General features: G+C 43.5%; 1 protein-coding gene across 3 annotated transcripts in view; it reads left to right on the forward strand.

Annotated features, from left to right (window-relative positions):
- Positions 1 to 2,130: 2,130 nt before the first annotated feature.
- Positions 2,131 to 18,709, forward strand: part of OCA2 (OCA2 melanosomal transmembrane protein) — a 391,444-nt gene continuing 374,865 nt past the window's right edge. For 2 of the 3 annotated variants that reach the window (XM_072737021.1, XM_072737020.1), the window contains exon 1: positions 2,135 to 2,310. The gene's annotated coding sequence lies outside the window, so the exon portion shown is untranslated. Of the gene's footprint in view, positions 2,311 to 18,709 lie in introns of all 3 variants that reach the window. The other variant, XM_025982265.2, reaches the window with a different exon arrangement.

The raw sequence follows: 18,709 nt of genomic DNA on the forward strand, positions 1-18,709 counted from the left end.
TCACTTCTGACTGAAGAAATTCAGAACCTTTCCATGGTACAGCACCAGCACCATGAATTATGTTGTAGGTTTTCAGTATCATTATCTGCATCCAATCCTCATTCCTGACTGCCTAAATCCCTCCCTAATTGGACCTGACTTCAACAACCAAGATGTTGGGTTGGCAGTGACTAGAGATGGAGAGCTTGAAACTTGGTCCGGCGTGGAATCCTGCTCTGTGTGGGCTGGGACATGTAGATGCCAATCTTTGGCAAGTGGGATTTCTTCCATAACTTAGGCTACATGAACCTATTCCTGGAGCAGGGGTAGTTGATCCCATCACAAGCATTTAACGGCTACATAAAGAACATGGAGCTTGTGATGAAGAAGGAAGGAGGAAGCATGCAGTCAGCCCTGCTGGCCAGGCTGAATTAACAGGTAAATATTAGTAACACAGGCATTAGGTGCTATATGTTTGGCCATAGTTGCCCTCTATGTGCTTCATGATCCTCCTTTGTACCTGTTGACCTGCACACCAAAGCTCCCCAGGTGTGGATGCTATTCTGTAAGGGTGACAGCAACCCAGGAACTTCCAACCATTTAAGGTGCCTACACCTTCATTATCTGGGCCCCCTGTGACACTTTCTATCCTGTATTGGTGTTTCTTGAGGTGTTAGAGGAGTATGCTCAGGCTCAAGGATGAGCATGGATACATCAGCATTTCTGCCGTGGTCACAGGCTCCACAGTACCCTGCCCCACATGGATGGAGTCCCCAGGCACAGCACACGTGAGTTGTGTCCACACATGACATGCATAGTAATCCAATGTGGGGTGTCTCAAATGCTGTACTGAAACTTATCTCAGACAACATGGGCTTTCTAGTGGTCGTGGCTAACCCCAGGCCTGCAGTGCAGCAGTGTCCACTGTGCTCCAGGAGGTCCAGAGGTCCTTTAGACCTTTGTACCCGCTCCTGGGTAACCTGACCACACCCTGTCCTTTGCAACGTGCTTGTTATAAAGTCTACTATGCCTCCCAAATATCTAGCATAGCCAGACTCCACAAAGAAACAATTCTCCCAGAGAGATTTATAGAGATATTTCCCAGAACTTCTTGGGTTTGTCTGCTACGTGGTGGAGGACCTAGGAGCCTCTGAATTCTTGACAATCCTTAGGCAGTGATTGTGGGGCTAAGGCCCACTTCAGCTTCCTGGCCCACTGCAGGCCTGTGTGTCTGTGTCTGTGTGTAGCTTATGTGTTCGTGCTTCTGTATGTCTGTGCATGTGTGTTGGTACGTGTGTATTTATGTGTCTCTCTATGTGCTGTTTGTATTTCTGTGTGTGCCCCTGTTTCTGTGTGTGGTTAATGTGTCCATAGTGTAGGCATGTGGCATGTGTGTGTCTGTGTTTGCATATTCTGTTCTGTGTGTGTGTGTCTACGTGTGCCTGTCTTAGCTTGTGCGTGTCGGTTGTAGTTTATGTTATCTATGTGTGCGTGTGTCTGTTTAGTTTATGTGCCTGTGTGTCTGTGTGTCCGTGCATGTGTGTGTCTCTGTGTTTATGTCTCTTGGTGTGTGCTGCCTGAGAGTAGGAGAGCTTTCCAGTGTTACATGTCCAGAAATGTAACACTGGCTGCAGCCCTGGGCTGGAGAGGGAACAGGCCGTGAGAAAATGCTGCTTGGGTTTATCAGCAATATCTGAGAACTCTTAAAATGCAGAAGAGAAAAAAGGCAAAATGTTCACTCAGGGAATGAGGGTGGCTCAGCTGCCTTTGGCCCAGGTCGTGGTCCCGGGTCCTGGGATCAAGTCCTGCTTTGGGCTCCCCGCAGGGAGCCTGTTTCTCCCTCCGCCTGTGGCTCTGCCTCTCTGGGTGTCTCTGTGTCATGAATATATAAAATTAAAAAAAAAGAAAATATTCAGTCAGTTTACGTTTTCCCAATTCCTGCTCCCAGGGAACCACCTGTTACCAGGCCGGGCAATGGGCACAGCGTCTGGCCTTTCCGTGAGGCCCTTGCTCTGGCAGCAGCTCCCAGGGAGGGAGCCCCCTCCCTCCGCAGGCCCCTTGTCGACCCCGCGGGTGGCCCCGGGCCGGGGGCGTGGCCCGAGGTGCCGTCAGGGGGCGTGGCCGGGCGGGGGCGTGGCCGGTCGGGGGCGTGGCCGGTCGGGGGCGTGGCCTAGCGGGCCCGCCGCGCTCCAGGCCGCCCCGCCCGCTGCCCGCGCGCGGAGCTTCTCGCAACCCCGCTTTCTGCTCAGCGGTCGCGTTGCGGAGCGGTCCGTGTGGACCGCGCGGCTGCGGTTCTGGAGGAGGATCGAGGGTGCAGGCCGGTGGGGAGAGGTGAGGCGCCGAGCCGTGTGCTCCGGGGAGCAGCTGGTGTGCGGTGTGCCTTGACGGGAGGCGAGCGCGTCGGTGGGAAGGTGGGCGGCCGCAGTGTGAGCTCCTCCGGGTCCGACGGCGTGGCTCCCGACAGGCAGGCTCCCGACCCCCGGCCTCACCCCGACGGGCCGCGCCGCCCTGAGCGCAGCGTGGACGGCTGCCCGAGCGGCCTGAGCCCCAGCGCTGGGCTCACACGTGAGCGCGAGTCAGGCGTCCCCGCGGTGGAATGCGCCGGGGTGGGGGGTGGGGGTGGGGGTGGGGGTGGGGGGTGCATGTTACACCACAACCCGCAGGGCCCATTCCGCGCAGGCCGCACACACTGGAAGGGTGGACTTAATGTCCGAGCTCCTTCCACGGACGTGGACATTGAGCACAAGCTTCGCTGAGGGTGGTCGTTTCCGTGCCTGCAGACCAGGCCTGGACCAGGGGCGCGGCAGGGGCCCGGCATCGCACCACAGACGCCTGGCTGCGCGAGAAGCCCCCGGGTGACCCTCCGAGCACCGACCTCAGGATGCGACAAGGCCACAAAATGCAGTGACTCCGAGGAAGAGCAAACAGGAGGCTGTTCTCAGTTGTGGGCAGCCTAGGGCATGCCATCCCTGAGGTTGGCATATAGGGGTGGCACACAGTTTGCTTCCCAGACTCCAAGTCCGCTGGGGCAGGACCTGTGGGGGCTGCGAATCCGAATGCTTCTGGTGGTACCAGCTCTCATAATTGCTAATGAGGATTATATCTCATTAAAAACAAGAGAGGTGAAAGTTTTAGATGAACTGTAAAGGACTGCACAGAAAATGCTTGTTATGGCAATTTAGTTTACAAACACTTGAGTGCAGTTGTTCATATCAGATGTAAAGTGAAACTGACCATTTAGGGCCATAAGTTTTACTATACTGATGAAAAGCAAATACTGATACTGTACTGACCTTTGAGAAGGTCAGGACGCCTTTGAAGTTAGCTGAGGTCTGAGGAATGGTGGAGGTAAGGAAAGATCTGGCTGGAGGTTCAGCAGTGCCCACACCTGGGACTCCTGGGAAAGGTTTTAAGCTAGAGGAAAACATGGTGCCATGTGTATTTTGGAAAGATCACTGTGGTTGGGTGGTAGCTAGCGGAGTCTGGCCCCCTGAGAGGTGGCTGCAGAACCAGGGTCAGGGGGCACTTCATGGTAAAGGGTCTGTAGGGTGAGAACAGCCCTCAGGCTCTGGGTTTGTGATGGGTGCATCTAGAAGGATGGTAGGACTAGTCACAGGCCCTGAGAAAGGGCCAGAAGTAGCCTGAGACCTCCACAGAGGTAGTCGAGCACCTCTGAGACATCAGGGGAGACAAGGAGGAAGCTGCACATAGTGATCTGGGCTGCAGAGGGGAGCTGGGGGCATCGCCTGCCCACCAGAGAGATCTAAGCCTCTTGGGAAAGGGGAGAGGAGTAGGGCCTTTTAACTTTGGGGTATGGGGGGCTGTGGGTTGTGGTGGGGAGGAGTTAGGCGTGCAGTGGAGACACAAAAGGCCAGAAAAGGGTAAGGATTACGTAGAGGCTTGAAGGCTCAGGGGAGATGACCAGCAGAGGAGGGACTAGCCACTGTGCAGCATCTTTCCTATGTATATAGAAGAAGAGACCCCCAAAACCAGGTCTCTCTGGTTAGCTCCTGTGGGCAGCTTTCCCATGCCTCCTGCCCCCACTCCTGCCCCGCACCCTTGGAGAGTAGGCTACTTTCATCCAGTCGCCCATGCTACCGGAGTGGCCCAGGCCCGCGTGAAGTGGGGCCCAACGTGGTGGCCTCTCTGGCCACTCAGTGGTGAGGTCACTGCTCTGGCCGCACCGCTGTGGGTTGAGTGCCCCAGACTGCTGTGCCCTGCGAAGCAGGAGTCACGCTGCACAGAGACGACAGTGAGGACTAGCCCCAGCACAGGTCTGTTTTCTGAGGGGCAAAGGATAGTTTCAAATTGGTTTGCATGGAGGATGAAAGTCAACAGCACAGCAATACAGGAATAAGGGGAACAGCCTGAGATGCAGGTAGAAGAGATGGCCTCTCCCCGGAGTGTAGGCTGGTAGCTGGGCCTGCTGTGAGAGCGGGGGTCCTGCCAAGGGCAGGATGTGGCCCAGGGCGGCCCAGTTCCCGCCTGCAGCAGGGACAGCATCGCCCCTGGAGGCCCCTTGGGCATGCTCCTGAGTATAGCCCACTCGTCACCTTCCTTGGGCACAGCACAAGAAGGGCACCTCTCCTCACAGGCTCAGTCAGAGACTGTTTAACACGAGAGCATAAAAGGGATTACAAACAATGCTGTTGGGTTGAAAATTCTAGAATATTCTACTCAAATTCATGTGTTGCAAATCCTATCTGAAAGGATATTGGGTCAGACTGTGCTGTCCTGGTGTGGGGTGGAGGCACAACCCACTCTGCTACTCACAGCAGAGACACATCTGTCTTTTCACTGGGTAGCTGAGAGGGCAGTGACTCCTGGGGCTGGCCTGTGCTGGCCTCCTCGCCCAGGGCCTGTGCCTATCCCTTCCCAGGCTTCATCAACTAGAAAAAGTGCAATGGACTCAGACACCACTGACAGAGCCACACCCCTGCAGACACAGCTGCTCCCTGCGGAGACAGCCCCCTGGACAGCTCCGATCTGACTGTGAGGCTTTGGGCCTGAGCAGGGCTTCACGTGGAAAAGAATATTCAATGACTGGAGTGTTTTTTTAGGACCTTAGACTGTCCACAAGAGGAAAGGATTAACTTGGAGCAATTTCTGTTTAATAATAAGATTTTCACAGCAGCCAATATACATCTTTCTTTTTCTCTTTTCATTATTGATGTCGAGTGATTAAAGAACTTGAAGAAAAATGTTCTTAAAATTTATGAAAGTACTATATTCCAAAAGATGTATATTGCTGCTGCTGATTTATGCACTACTGCAAAACCAACATGTTGGTCTTCATTCAGTAATTCCATTTGTCTAATTGGCATGTCAGTGCAGAGGAAGGCACCAAATCCTCAGGACAGGAGACAATGGGGTAGATCTAAAAGATAGGTATTTAAGTACAGCTTGCTGGGCTGAGGGGGACCGAGAACAGGTTCCTGGGACCCCAGTGGTACTCATGCTTCCTGTCCCTCAAGCCTCCGCCAGCCCATTTGCACCAAACCTTAGCTCTGCTCCATAAATGCCAGCAAACTCTGTTATGCCCACAAAACCCCAGCCAAGTTCTGCTGTCAGGAGCCATCAGGAGGGGTGGGGGTGCCCAGGCCTGGCTTTAGCATCTGGGAACACACTTTATGGATCCCCTTTGTAATATCTCAATTGTCCCAGTCATCCCCTCAGGTCAGAGCACCTAACAACAGCTGCTGGACCACGTTGAGAAGGGCCCAGAATTCCATTCTGTCTCAGCAGGGGCAGGTCTCCTGCCTCTGTGCACTGAGCCCTGACCTTTGGCCACTCTTGTACCAAGAACCATCCTTCCATTGAGCCCACATCTGTGCTGGGGGCACATCTGCAGGGGAAGCAGCAAGGCCAAACACACAACCCAAAGCAGGGTTGGTGAGCTTCAACTATGCCTTCAGGCATGATATGGGCAGGGTGTCAAGAGCCTGTCCTCCCTTTGCAGGATGGGTCTATATGGGAGGGCCCTTGGAGGACCTGGAAGGATGGGGAAGTGCTGCTACAAGACTTCTGGGGAAGGAAACAGAGCCAGAGAACATACTCAGGACCAGGTAGAAAGACAGGAGCATTCCGTGGGGTTTTATGTGTCAGCCATAATATGTTTTTTTTTTTTTCTTTTCTAAAAATCTGTGAGAATTTGATCATTTCGGTATGAATCTTGCTCAGAATGAAAGCCATGGCTCAGTGATAGTGTAGGCCTGGCTGGCAGAGGGGCACTGCCTCTTCTTTGTGGAGTCTTAGGGGTGAGCCCTAGGTTTCTGTCTGCAGGTTTTCTGTCTGCAGGTCAGACATACGGGACTCAGTGGGAAGAGACCAGGATGAAACTGTGGATCCAAGGGAAGTGCAGCCTCAGGTTAGAGTGCTGGGGGCATTCCCAGAGGTTGGTCCATGGCCTAGGATGTTGGGCGAGTCCCCCCCAGAGGATGGACTGTGGCCTGGGATACTGGGGGGCATTCCTAGAGGATGAGTAGTGGTGTGAGGAGTTGGGGTCCCCAGAGGATAGACCGTGAGACTGGAGTGTTCCAGCCACCTGGTGAAAATTCATGAACAAGTGCAAGCAGGAGGATTTGGGATGTGTTGAGAAGAAATGATTAAGAAAGGTAAGGGAGAGAGACCTCGGGGTGAGCATAGCCCTTGTGAGCCTGAAAAGGTGGCCAGGAGGTGAGCTGAGCAAGAGCAGAAGCATCAGGCACTGCTGAGCCAGGGGGCAGGAGGAGGCGGTGGGCAGGAGACTCAGCTCAGAGCTAGTTGGATCAAATGATAGACCTCTCCAGAGAGTGGCCAATGTCTAAATTCAAGATTGAGCTCTTCTAGGGAGGGTGGGCCTAAGGTGAAGGCTGGGAAGAGTGGAAGGAGCCACCAAAGGAGAATGAGGAAGAGCTAGAGCCTCAGTGAGCCCTGAGACTAAAAGAGACGGCAGTGCAGGGAAGGCCACTGAGAACCTGAGAAAGGGCCAGAGCGTGGATGTTATTAGAGATCACCCTGACTAGATTGTTTCCTATCAGTTTTTTTTTTTTTTCAAAATATAAATTATTTGTTTGGTCACAGAATCTAGGGCCAGACACTGAATAGAAAGAACATTTAGGAAAGGCGATGGGCCGGCAGCAGGGGTCCAGTCATTGCCTGCCACCATCCGCAGCCCATCCCCGCCCCCGCCAGGTACAGAGTGATGGCCGAAGGCTGAGCTCAGTTATATTGTCCCGTAAGCTCCACTCTCCTGCTCTGGGGAGGGACCCCACTGGGATCTGTCCAAGGACAGCAAACCATGCTGGTCTGCAGGGTTACCACCCTGGCCTTTCGTCTGTGTCAGGGCAGGCAGCTGGCAGCGGCAAGTGCAGGCAGGGGTCACGCAGAACATAGGATTTCTCATCTCCTCCATATCCGGAGGCATTTGTCCTTCCTGCCACTTGCCACTCTCTGGCCATCTGGACTCCAGTCAACAGCATATACCTCATCTGCGTGGCCTGGCAGATCTGCTGCCAGCTTCTGGGCCTTCACATCCCACACCTTCAGCGTGCTGTCGCTGCTGCCACTGACCAGGAGCCGGCTATCGGCTGACCAGGCGATCTGATACACAGCAGCCACGTGGCCACGTAGGGAAGCCAGGTACTTGCCCGTCCTGCCGTCCCACAGTTTGATGGATTTGTCGAAGGAAGCGCTGGCAATAATGCGGGAGTCAGGGGAGAAGAGCACAAGGTTGGTTGAAGTGAATTCAAGAAAGGAGACATGAATACAGTGATTTTTAAGAAGTTTTGCTATAAAGGACAAGAGAAAAATTGCATAGTGGCTGGAAAACTGAAGACAGAGAGGTTAAATTTTTTATTTTGAGGTAATTGTAGATTTGCTTGTTCCAGTTTCCTCCAATGGTAACATCTTGCAAAATTATGATACGGTATCGCAACAAGGATATACACATTGACACAGTCAAGATAAAGAATTTCCATCACTGCATGGACCCCTCATGTAGCCCTTTTACAGCCACACCCACATCTTTTCTGCCTGCACCCCCTGCCTCACCCACAGCAACTGCTAATTAATATGCTTTCCATCTCTGTAACTTTGTTATTTCAAGAATGCTATCATACAGTGTATAACCTTTTGGGATTTGCTTTTCTTTTTCTCCACCCAGTGCTTTCACTCTGTAGAGCCATCCAAATTTCTGCATGTTTCACTAATTATGCCTTCCCAAGGATGAGTAGGATTCCGTGGTATATAGATGTACTCTAGTTTGTTTAACCACTCATCCAGTGACATTAGGTTTGCTTCCAGTTTTGGACTACTATGGATAGAGCTTCTGTGAACATTCATGTATAGGTTTTTGTGTGAATGTTTCATTTATCTCCTGGCATGAATGTCCAGGAGGGCAATTGCTAGGTTATATTGCTAGTTGTATGGTAGTTTTTAAAGAACCTGTCAAAGTGCTTTCTAGAGGGTTTATACTATATTTTATTCCCACTAGCACTGTGTGAGGGGTCCAGTATCTGTATCCTCTGCCAGCATTTGCTGTTGTCTCTATTTTCTTACTTTTATCTATTCTCATAGGTGTGTAGTGACATGTCATAATTATAGTTGTAATTTGCATTTCCCTAATGGCTAATGATGTCGAACATTTTCTCATGTGTTCATTTACTATCTGTATATCCTCCTAAGTGATTCTTCTTGTCTTTGCACGTTTTCTTATTTGATATTTGTTTAATTTTTCATTTTTTCTGGCAGCCCCAGTGGCGCAGCAGTTTAGCGCCACCTGCAGCCCAGGGCCTGATCCTGGAGACCTGGGATCGAGTTCCATGTCAGGCTCTCTGCATGGAGCCTGCTTCTCCCTCTGCCTGTGTCTCTGCCTCTCTCTCTCTCTCTCTCTGCATCTCTATGAATAAAAAATAAAATCTTTAAACAATTTTTTTCAACTTTTCTTACTGTTAAGTTTTGAGAATTCTTTATTACTATTTAGAAGTCATTTTTAAACATTTCAATGTAGTTAACATACAGTGCTGTATTAGTTTTCTGTGTACAACATAGTGATTTAACAATTCCATACATCATCCTGTGCTCATCATGACGGGTACACTCCTTAATCTTCATCACTTATTTCTCCCATCTCTGGTAACCATCAGCTTGTTTTCAATAGTTGAGTCTTTTTCTTGTTCTCTCTTTCTCTCTCTTTCACTTTCGCTAATTTTTTTTTGTTTCTTAAATTCCACGTATGAGTGAAATTATATAGTATGTGTCTTTCTTAGACTGACTTTTTTGACTTAGCATATACTCTCTAGCTGCATTCATGTTCCAAATGGCAAGATTTCATTCTTTTTTTTTTATGACTGGATAATCATTGCATATATACTACTTCTTTATCCATTCATCTATAGATGGACACTTTGGCTGCTTTCATAATTTGTCTATTATAAATACTGTTGCTATAAGCAGTGGGGTGCATGTATCCCTTTGAATTAGTGTTTTTGTAGTTAATGTGATCACTGGATCTTAGGGTAGTTCTATTTTTAACTTTTTAAGGAAACTCCATACTGTTTTCCAGAGTTGTTGCACCAGTTTGCATTCCCACGAACAGCACAGGAGGGCTCCCCTCTGTCCACAGCCTCACCAATACTTATGGTTTCTTGTGTTGTTGATTTTAGTCATTCTGACAGGTGTGAGGTGATATCTTTTTTGGGGGGGGGAAGAATTCTTTTTTTTAAAGATTTTATTTATTCATTAGAGATGGAGAAAGAGAGAGAGAGAGAGAGAGAGGCAGAGACACAGACAGAGGAGAAGCAGGTTCCATGCAGGAAGCCTGACGTGGGAATCAATCCTGGGACTCCAGGATCAAGCCTTGGGCTAAAGGCAGGCACCAAACTGCTTAGCCACCCCGGGATCTGTGAGGTGATATTTTATATTAATTTTGACTTTTACTTTCCTGATGATGAATAATGTTGAGTGTCTTTTCATATGTCTGTTGGCTGTCTGGATGTCTTCTTTGGAAAAATGACCATTCCTTAACTGGATTATTAATTTTTTTAGTATTGAGTTTGTTAAGTGTTTTATAGATTTTGGATACTAACCCTTTATCAAATATGTCATTTACAAATATCTCCTCCCATTCCATAGGTTGCCTTTTAGTTTTGTTGATTATTTCCTTTGCTGTGCAGAAGCTTTTTATTTTGATGTAGTCCCAATAGTTTATTTTTGCTTTCATTTTCCTTGTCTCAAGAGACATATCTAGAAAAATGTTGCTATAGCCTATGTCAGGGACATAACTATGTTGTCTTCTAGGGTTTTTGTGGTTTAGGTCTCAAATTTAAATCTTTAGTCCATTTTGAATTTGTTTTTGTGTATGGTATAAGAAAGTGGTTTAGTTTCATTTTTTTGCATGTAGCTGACCAGTTTTCCCAACACCATTTGTTGAATAGACTTTTTCCCATTGCATATTCTTTCCTGGTTTGTCAAAGATTAATTGACCATATAATTGTGGGCTTACTTCTAGGTTTTCTATTCTGTTCCATTTGTATATGTATCTGTTTTGTGCCAGTACCATAGTGTTTTGATTACTATAGCTTTGTAAAATACCTTGAATTCTGGAATTGTGAGGCCTCCAGCTTTGCTTTTCTCTTTCAAAATTGCTATTTTGGGTCTCTTTTTTTTTTTTTTTAGATTTTATTCATTTATTTATTCATGAGAGACACAGAGAGAGGCAGAGACACAGGCAGAGGGAGAAGCAGGCTTCCGTGTGGGGAGCCTGATGCGTGACTCACAACCTGAGCCAAAGGCAGACGCTCAACCATTGAGCCACTCAGGTGCCCTCTTTTATGGTTGTGTATAAATTTTAGGATTATTTGTTCTAGCTCTGTGAAAAGTGCTATTGGTATTTGGATAAGGATTGCATTAAATCTGTAGATTGCTTTGAGTTGTATAGACATTGCAACAATGTTTATTCTTCTAATCCATTAGCATGGAATGTCTTTCCATTTCTTTCTGTCATTTTCATTTCTTTTATCAGTATTTTATAGTTTTCAGAGAATAGGTCTTTCACCTCTGGTTAAATTTATTCCTAGGTATCTTACTATTTTTGGTACAATTGTTAATGGGAGTGATTCTTTGATTTCTCTTTCTTCTGCTTCATTATTGGTGTATAGAAAGGCTATAGATTTCTGCACATTGATTTTGTATCATGACTTCACTGAATTCATTTTTCAGTTCTACTAGTCTTTTTGGTGAAGTCTTTAGGCTTATCTATAAGGAATACTATGTCATCTGCAAATAGTGAAAGTTTTACTTCTTCCTTACTGATCTGAATGCCTCTTATTTCTTTTGTTGTCTGATTGCTGAGGCTAAGACTTCCAGTACTATGTTGAATACAAGTGGTGATACTTATTACTGACCTTAGGGAGAAAGCTCTCAGTTTTCCCCCATCGAGTATAATGTTTGCCGTGAGTTTTTCTTATATGACCTTAATATATTGAGGTATATTTCCTCTAAAACTACGTTGTTGAGGGTTTTTATCATGAATAGAGGTTGTACTTTGTCAAATGTTTTTTCTGAGTCTATTGAAATAATCATATGGTTTTTCTCTTTTCTCTTATTGATGTGATGTATCACTTTGATTGATTTGCAAATATTCAACCACCCTTACATCCTGGGAATAAATCCTACTTGATCATGGTGAATGATTTTTTAAAAATGTATTGTTGGATTCTGTTTGTTAGTATTTTTTTGAGGATTTTTGCATCTATGTTCATCAGAGATATTGGCCTGTAGTTGTCTTTTTTTTGTGGGGTCTTTATCTGGTTTTGGTGTCAGGATGATACTGGTCTCATAGGATGAGTTTGAAAGCTTTCCTTCCTCTTCTGTTTTTTGGAATAGTTTGAGAAGAATAGGTATTCTTCTTTAAATGTTTGGTAGAATTTGTCTATGAAGCCATGTGGTCCTAGACTTTTGCTTATTATTTTTTTTAGGGATTTTATTTATTCATGAAAGACACAGAGAGAAAGGCAGAGACATAGGCAGAGGGAGAAGCAGGCTCCAGGCAGGGAGCCTGATGTGGGACTCGATCCTCAGACTGCGGATCATGCCCTGAGCCAGGGGCAGGTGCTCAACCACTGAGTCACCCAGGTGTCCCTGCTTATTTATTTTTATTTTTTAAAGATTTTATTTATTTATTCATGAGAGACACACAGAGAGAGACAGAGACACAGGCAGAGGGAGAAGCAGGCTCCATGTGGGGAACCCTATGTGGGACTCGATCCTGGGACTCCAGGATCACGCCCTGGGCTGAAGGCAGACACTAAACCACTGAGCCACCCAGGGATACCCTAGACTTTTATTTATTGAGAGTTTTGAAATTACGGATTCAATCTCTTGCTGGAACTGGTCTGTTGAAATTTTCTAGTTCTTCCTGCTTCAGTATTGGTAGGTTATATGTTTGTAGGAATTTATCCACTTTCTTCTAGGTTCTCCAGTCTATTGGCATATAGTTTTTCATAATACACTCTTAGAATTGCTTGTATATCTGTGGTGTTGGTTTTTATTTCTTTTTCTTCATTTGTTATTTTATTTATTTCTGTCCTTTTATTATTTTTTTTGTTGTTGTTGAGTCTGGCTAAATTTTTATGAATTCTGCTTATCTTTTTGAAGAACCAGCTGCTGGTTTCATTTATCTGTTCTATTTTTTTTTTTTTTTTTTAGTTTCTATATCATTTCTTTCTGCTCTAATCCTTATTATCTTCTTCTTTCTGCTGGTTTGGGGTTTTGTTTGTTCTTCCTCTAGCTCCTTTAGGTGTAAGATTAGGTTGTTTATTTGAGATTATTTTTGCTTCTTCAAGTAGGCCTGTATTGCTATGAATGTGCCTCTTAGGACAAGTTTTGCTGCATTCTAAAGGTTTTGGATTGTCATGGTTTGTTTTTTTTTTTCCATTTGTTTCTATGTACTTTTTGATTTTTTTCTTTGATTTCTTGGTTAACCTATGTTATTTAACCTCCATGTATTTGTGGTCTTTCCAGATTTTTTTCTTGTGGTTGACTTCTAGTTTCATAGCATTGTGATCAGAAAAGGTGCATGGACCTCAATCTTATTGTGTTCGTTTAGGCCTGTTTTGTGGCTTAATATGTGATATATTCTGGAGAATGTTCTGTGTGCACCTGAAAAGAATCTGTGTTCTTCTCTTTTAGGATGGAATGTTCTGAATATATCTAATATATAATTATATCTAATCTATATCTATATATCTAATATATCTAATATATATTAGATCCATCTGTTCCACTGTGTCGTTCAAGGCCATTGTTTCCTTGTTGGTTTTCTCTTTAGATGATCTGTCCATTGATTAAAAAAAAAAAGCCTTCTACCATTACTGTATTACTATTGATTAGTTCCTTTATGTTTATTATTAATTGTTTTATGTATTTGGGTGCTCTAAAGTGTCATGCCAAGTATTTACAATTGTTAGATCTTCTTGGTGGAGTATTCCATTTATAATTACATAGTGTCCTTCTTTGTCTGTTGTTAAGTATTTCTTTTAAATCTATTTTGCCCAATATAAATATTGCTACTCTGGCTTTCTTTTCACACCATTTGCATGATAAACATATCTCCATCCCTTCACTTTCAATCTGCAAGTGTCTTTAGGCCTAAAATGAGTCTCTTGTAGATAGTGTAGAGATAGGGCTTGTTTTTTCTATCCATTCTGTCTTTTTGATAGGAGCATTTGGACCATTTACATTCAAAGTAATTATTCATGGATATGTATTTATTGCCATTTTATTACTTGTTTTATGGTTGTTTCTGAAATTTTTCTCTGATCCTTTCTAATTTTTATAGTTTGCTGGTTTTCATTAATGATATATTTGAATTTCTTTCTCTTTAATTCTTTCATATCAGTGGTTTTTGATTTGTGGTTACCATTAGGTATGTGTATAACATATTCTGCGTAGAACAGTGTACATTAAGTTGATGGTCACTTAATTTGGAATCCATGTTCTTTACTTTTTCCCATGTTTAAGGTGTATGGTGTCATATTTTACATCCTTTTATTTTGTGAGTTCTTTGATTTTCTGCAGAAAGTTTTTAAACTGCTTTTGTGTTTGCTACTTTCATACTGTCACTTCTGATTTTTCCTTTTTGCAAAGAGTCCCCTTTAGTATTTCTTGCAGAGCCAGCTTAGTGGCTGTGAACTCCTTCAGTTTTTGTTTTGGAAACTCTTTATCTTTCCTTCTATTGCCTGCATATATTCCCCATTCAGCACTTTGAATATATCCTGCCACTTTCTTCTGGCTTGCAAAGTTTTTTATGAAAAATCTGCCTATTGCCATATGGAGGGTTTTCTGTGTATGTAACTGTCTTCTTTTGTATTGCTGCTTTAAAATTTTTTTCCTTATCACATTTTACCGTCCTAATTATAATACGTCTTGTGTGGATCTGCTTTTTAAAAATTTTGTTGGGAGTTCTCAGTGCCTCCTGAATCTAGATATCTGTTTCTTTCCGTAGATTAGGGAAGTTTTCAGCTATTATTTCTTTAAATAAATTTTCTGCCCTCTTTCTTTCTCCTCTTCTTCTGGGACTCTTATAATGTGAATGTTATTACATCTCATGTGGTCACTGAGTTCCCTACGTTTATCATCATTTATCTTTCTTCTGTTCAGCTTGATTACTTTCCATTACTCTGTCTTCTACATAATTAATGGATTTTTCTGCCTCTTCCAGCCTGCAGCTCATTCCATCAGGCATGTCCTTCATTTCATTTATTGAACTGTTCATTTCTGCTATAATATTTCTTACCTCTATGTTAAGGATTTTGTGGATGTCTTCCACTCTTTTCTTAAATCCAATGAGTATCTTTTTGATCATTACCTTAAATTCTTTATCAGATGTATTATTTATATCTGTTTTGCTTAGATCTCTGGCTGTGGTCTTGTCCTGTTCTTGCATGTTTTCAAATTCCTCTATCTTCTCATTTTGTTTGTCCCTGTGCCTGTTTCTATGTTAGGAAAGTCAGCTCTATCTCCTGTTCCTGAGGGTAGTGGCTTTATGAAGAGGTCCTGTGGTGCCTTGTTGTCTAGGGCCTGTCGCTTCAGGGAGTCTCCAGTGTGTACTGTGTGCTCTCTTCTATTGTGTCCTGGTCTCTTTATGCTTTAGGCCAGTGATCTGCAGAGGCTCTCTGCCTGTTGTGTACAGTGTTTGGTTCCTGGCCTTAATGTACTGAGGTTTAACTAGGAATGCTCTAGTCCACTTTTTGGGGGTAAGATTTTATATATTTATTCATGAGAAACACACAGAAAGAGGCAGAGACATAGGCAGAGGGAGAAGCAGACTCCCCACGGGGAGCTTGCTGTAGGACATGATCCCAGGACCCTGGGATTACGACCTGAGCCAAAGGCAGACACTCAACCACTAAGCCACCCAGGTGCCCTCCTGTAGTCCACTTTTGGACTGAAACCTGTTGACACTGCTGCCAGAACCAAGGTCCTGCAAAACTCCTGGGCTGGGAGGTGTGGTGTAAGCAGGGGTTTTGTTTGGTCTTCTGGGAGAAGGGCCTGCTGTACTGGGACTGAGGCAAGCATGACTGGGAAGGGTGACTCCTCCCCTCCCTGGGGGGCAAGGCTTGATGTAAGCAAGTGAGGTAGCAAGTGTTAGTGCTGTACTGGTTCCTCCTGTGCTTATGCTGGGGGGGGGGGGGAGGCAAATGGTGCCTCCCAATTCCTTAAATTGAATTGGTGAATTCTGATTCTGCTAATGCTGACTCTCAGATATATGCTCTGAGATGAGCAAATAACCTCCCCTCTGTGGGCCTCAGGCACTTTCAGATTGCTGTTTCCACACTGTCCACATGCTGTTTCCCTGCCTTTTCTCTAAGAGCAAACCAATGTCCTTTAGTCTCTGTGAGTCAGTGCTGCTAACCTTTAAAAATCCAGGCTTTAAGCCCCACTAGTTGCAAGAACTCATGTAGATTGGCTCCTCTCACTTTCCAAGCCAGTTGCTTTGGGGATTTGTCTTCCCTCTGTGGACTCCCCACCACAGCAACAGTGATCCGTTTCTCTCCCAGACTAGATCTCTGTACTTCCTACCTTCTTTGATGAGGCCTCTTTTCTACCTTTAGTTGTGGAGTTTGTTCTGCCAGTCTTCAGGTTGATTTGTGGGGTATTTAGGATGATTTAATGGTTATTAGTTGTATTTGTGGATCTAACTGAGTTTAGGGTCCCCCTATTCTGCTGCCATCTTCCCTCCACTGAGAGTTCTTTATGTTCTCAGGATATTACTTTTTCTGAATAGTGATGGGCAAGTATTTTCTCCGAATTCATGGCTTGTCTTTTCATCCTCCTAACAGTTATTCACAGAGCAAAAAAATTGTAACGTTGATTAAGTCCAGTTTAAAAATTGTTTTCTTCTTTATGGATTGTGCTTCTGTTGCCAAGTTTAATACTTTTTGCCTAGCCCTAGATCCTGAAGAATTTTCACAGTGTTTATTTTTAAAACTTTTATAGCTTCACATTTTACATTTAAGTTTGTGATCCATTTTGATTTAACTTTTATGTAAGTTATGAGACATAGATTAAGGTTCTTTTTTTTGGCTATGGATATCTAATTGCTCAAGCACCATTTGTTGAACAGGTTGTCTTTCTTATGTCAAATTGCTTTTGCACCTTTGTCGAGATCCACTGGGCATATTTGCATGTGTCTATTTCTGAATCCTCTGTTCTGTTAATCTGTGTGTATATATGTCTGCTCATTCTACACACTATTGGTTACTGTAAAATAAATCATGCAATTTGGTAGATCGGTCCTCCCATTTTTTTTCCAAATTGTGTTAGGTATTCTAGATCATTTGCCTTTATATATAAATTTTAGAATAATCTTGTTTATATTTATAAAATATTGTCCTAGAATTTGATAGGAATTGCATTAAATCTGTATATAAATTTGGGGAGAATTAACATTTTTACTATGTCGAGTCTTCCAATTCATCAACACGATTTAGCTTTCCATGTATTTAGGTCTTTGATTTCTTTCATCAGTGTTTTCATGGTTTCCAGCATATCAGTCAATATCTGTCTTGTTAGATGTACACCTAAATATTTAATTTTTTATCAGTTGTGAATTGTATTGTATTTTTAATTTTATTGTCAACATGTTCATTGAAAGTATATGGAAATGTAGATTTTTAAAATAGTTCTCTTGTATCCTGTGACTTCGATGAACTCAGTTCTTTGAGGGTTTTTGTTTTGTTTTGTTTTTTTAGGTTACTTGGGATTTTATTATGTAGAAAATCATACCATTTGCAAATTGGGACAGTTTTATTTCTTCCTTTCTGTTCTATATGCCTTTTCCCCCTTTTCTTGCACTATTGCACTGGCTAGAACTTCCAGTAGTATGTTGAATAGGATTGATGAGAGTAGACATCCTTGCCTTATTCTTGATCATAGAGGAAAGCTTCAAGTTTCTTAACATTAAGTATATTGTTAACTGGTTTTGGTAGATATGCTTTATCCAGGTGAGGAAGTTCTCCTCTATTCCAGTTTTAAGTTTTTATCATGAATGGGTACTGAGTTTTGTCAAGTGTTTTTCTGCATCAGTTTGTATGATCATATGATTTTTCTTCTTTGCCTCTTAATGTGGTAGATTAGATTGATGTTTTTATTAGCTTTATTGATATATTATTAACATATCATATAATATGTCAATTTAAAAGGTATAGTTCAGTGGTTTTTGCTATATCCAATGAGTTGGATGACCATCACCACAATTTTGGAGCATTCTTACTAACCCAAAATGAAAGCCCATATGCATTTTCACCCCTTCTTTTCCTTAGATCTTTCTCTCCTCCCCAAATGGCAAATACTTATCTACTATCTGTTTCTATAGATTTGCCTATTAAGAAGATTTCATATACAAATGGAATCAGGCAATGTGTGCTCTTTCTTTTGTGACCGGCTTCTTTCACTTGACACTTCTTTTCACTTTCACTTTGACTCTTCAAAGTTCATCCATGTCATAGCATGTATAAGTACACTGTTCGTTTCATTGTTGAATTCATTCAGGATAGATGTTGAATCCTACTATCATATGGATATATCACATTTTGTTTACCCATTAATCTGTGATAGACATTTGGGTTGTTTTTATTATTTGAGTGTTGTGAATAAAGCTTCTATAAAATGTTTTTGTGTGGGCAAGTGTTCCATTTCTTTTGGTTATCTATGAAGAAGTAGAATTCCTGATTAATACGGTAACAGTATAGTTAACATTGATCAGTTTGTGAATACTGAACTAGTTTTGCCTTTCTAGAATAAACTATACTTGGTCATGGTGTGTATTATATATTGCTGGATTTCCTTTGCTAATATTTTAAGGATTTTTAATTTGTAGTTTCTTTCCCTTATTCCTTATCCTTTTATCCTTTTCTCTCTCTCTCTCTCTCTCTCTCTCTCTCTCTCTTTCTTTCTTTCTTTCTTTCTTTCTTTCTTTCTTTCTTTTCTCTTGCCTTCTGTCTGATTTTGGTATAAGGGTAACTCTAACCTCATAAAATTAATTGGGAAGTATACCTATCTTCTGTTTCCAGAAGAAATTGGGTAGAATTGGTGTTAATTCTTCTTCAAATGTTTGGTAGTGGCAAGATGGAAGAGGAGTAGGGTCCCTAAGTCACCTGTCACACCAACTTCCCTGGATAACTTTCAAATCATCCTGAAAACCTACGAAATCGACCTGATATTTAAAGAGAGAACAGCTGGAACCCTA

This window comes from Vulpes vulpes, chromosome 14 (assembly GCF_048418805.1).
Source record: "Vulpes vulpes isolate BD-2025 chromosome 14, VulVul3, whole genome shotgun sequence".
Lineage (NCBI taxonomy): Eukaryota > Metazoa > Chordata > Mammalia > Carnivora > Canidae > Vulpes > Vulpes vulpes.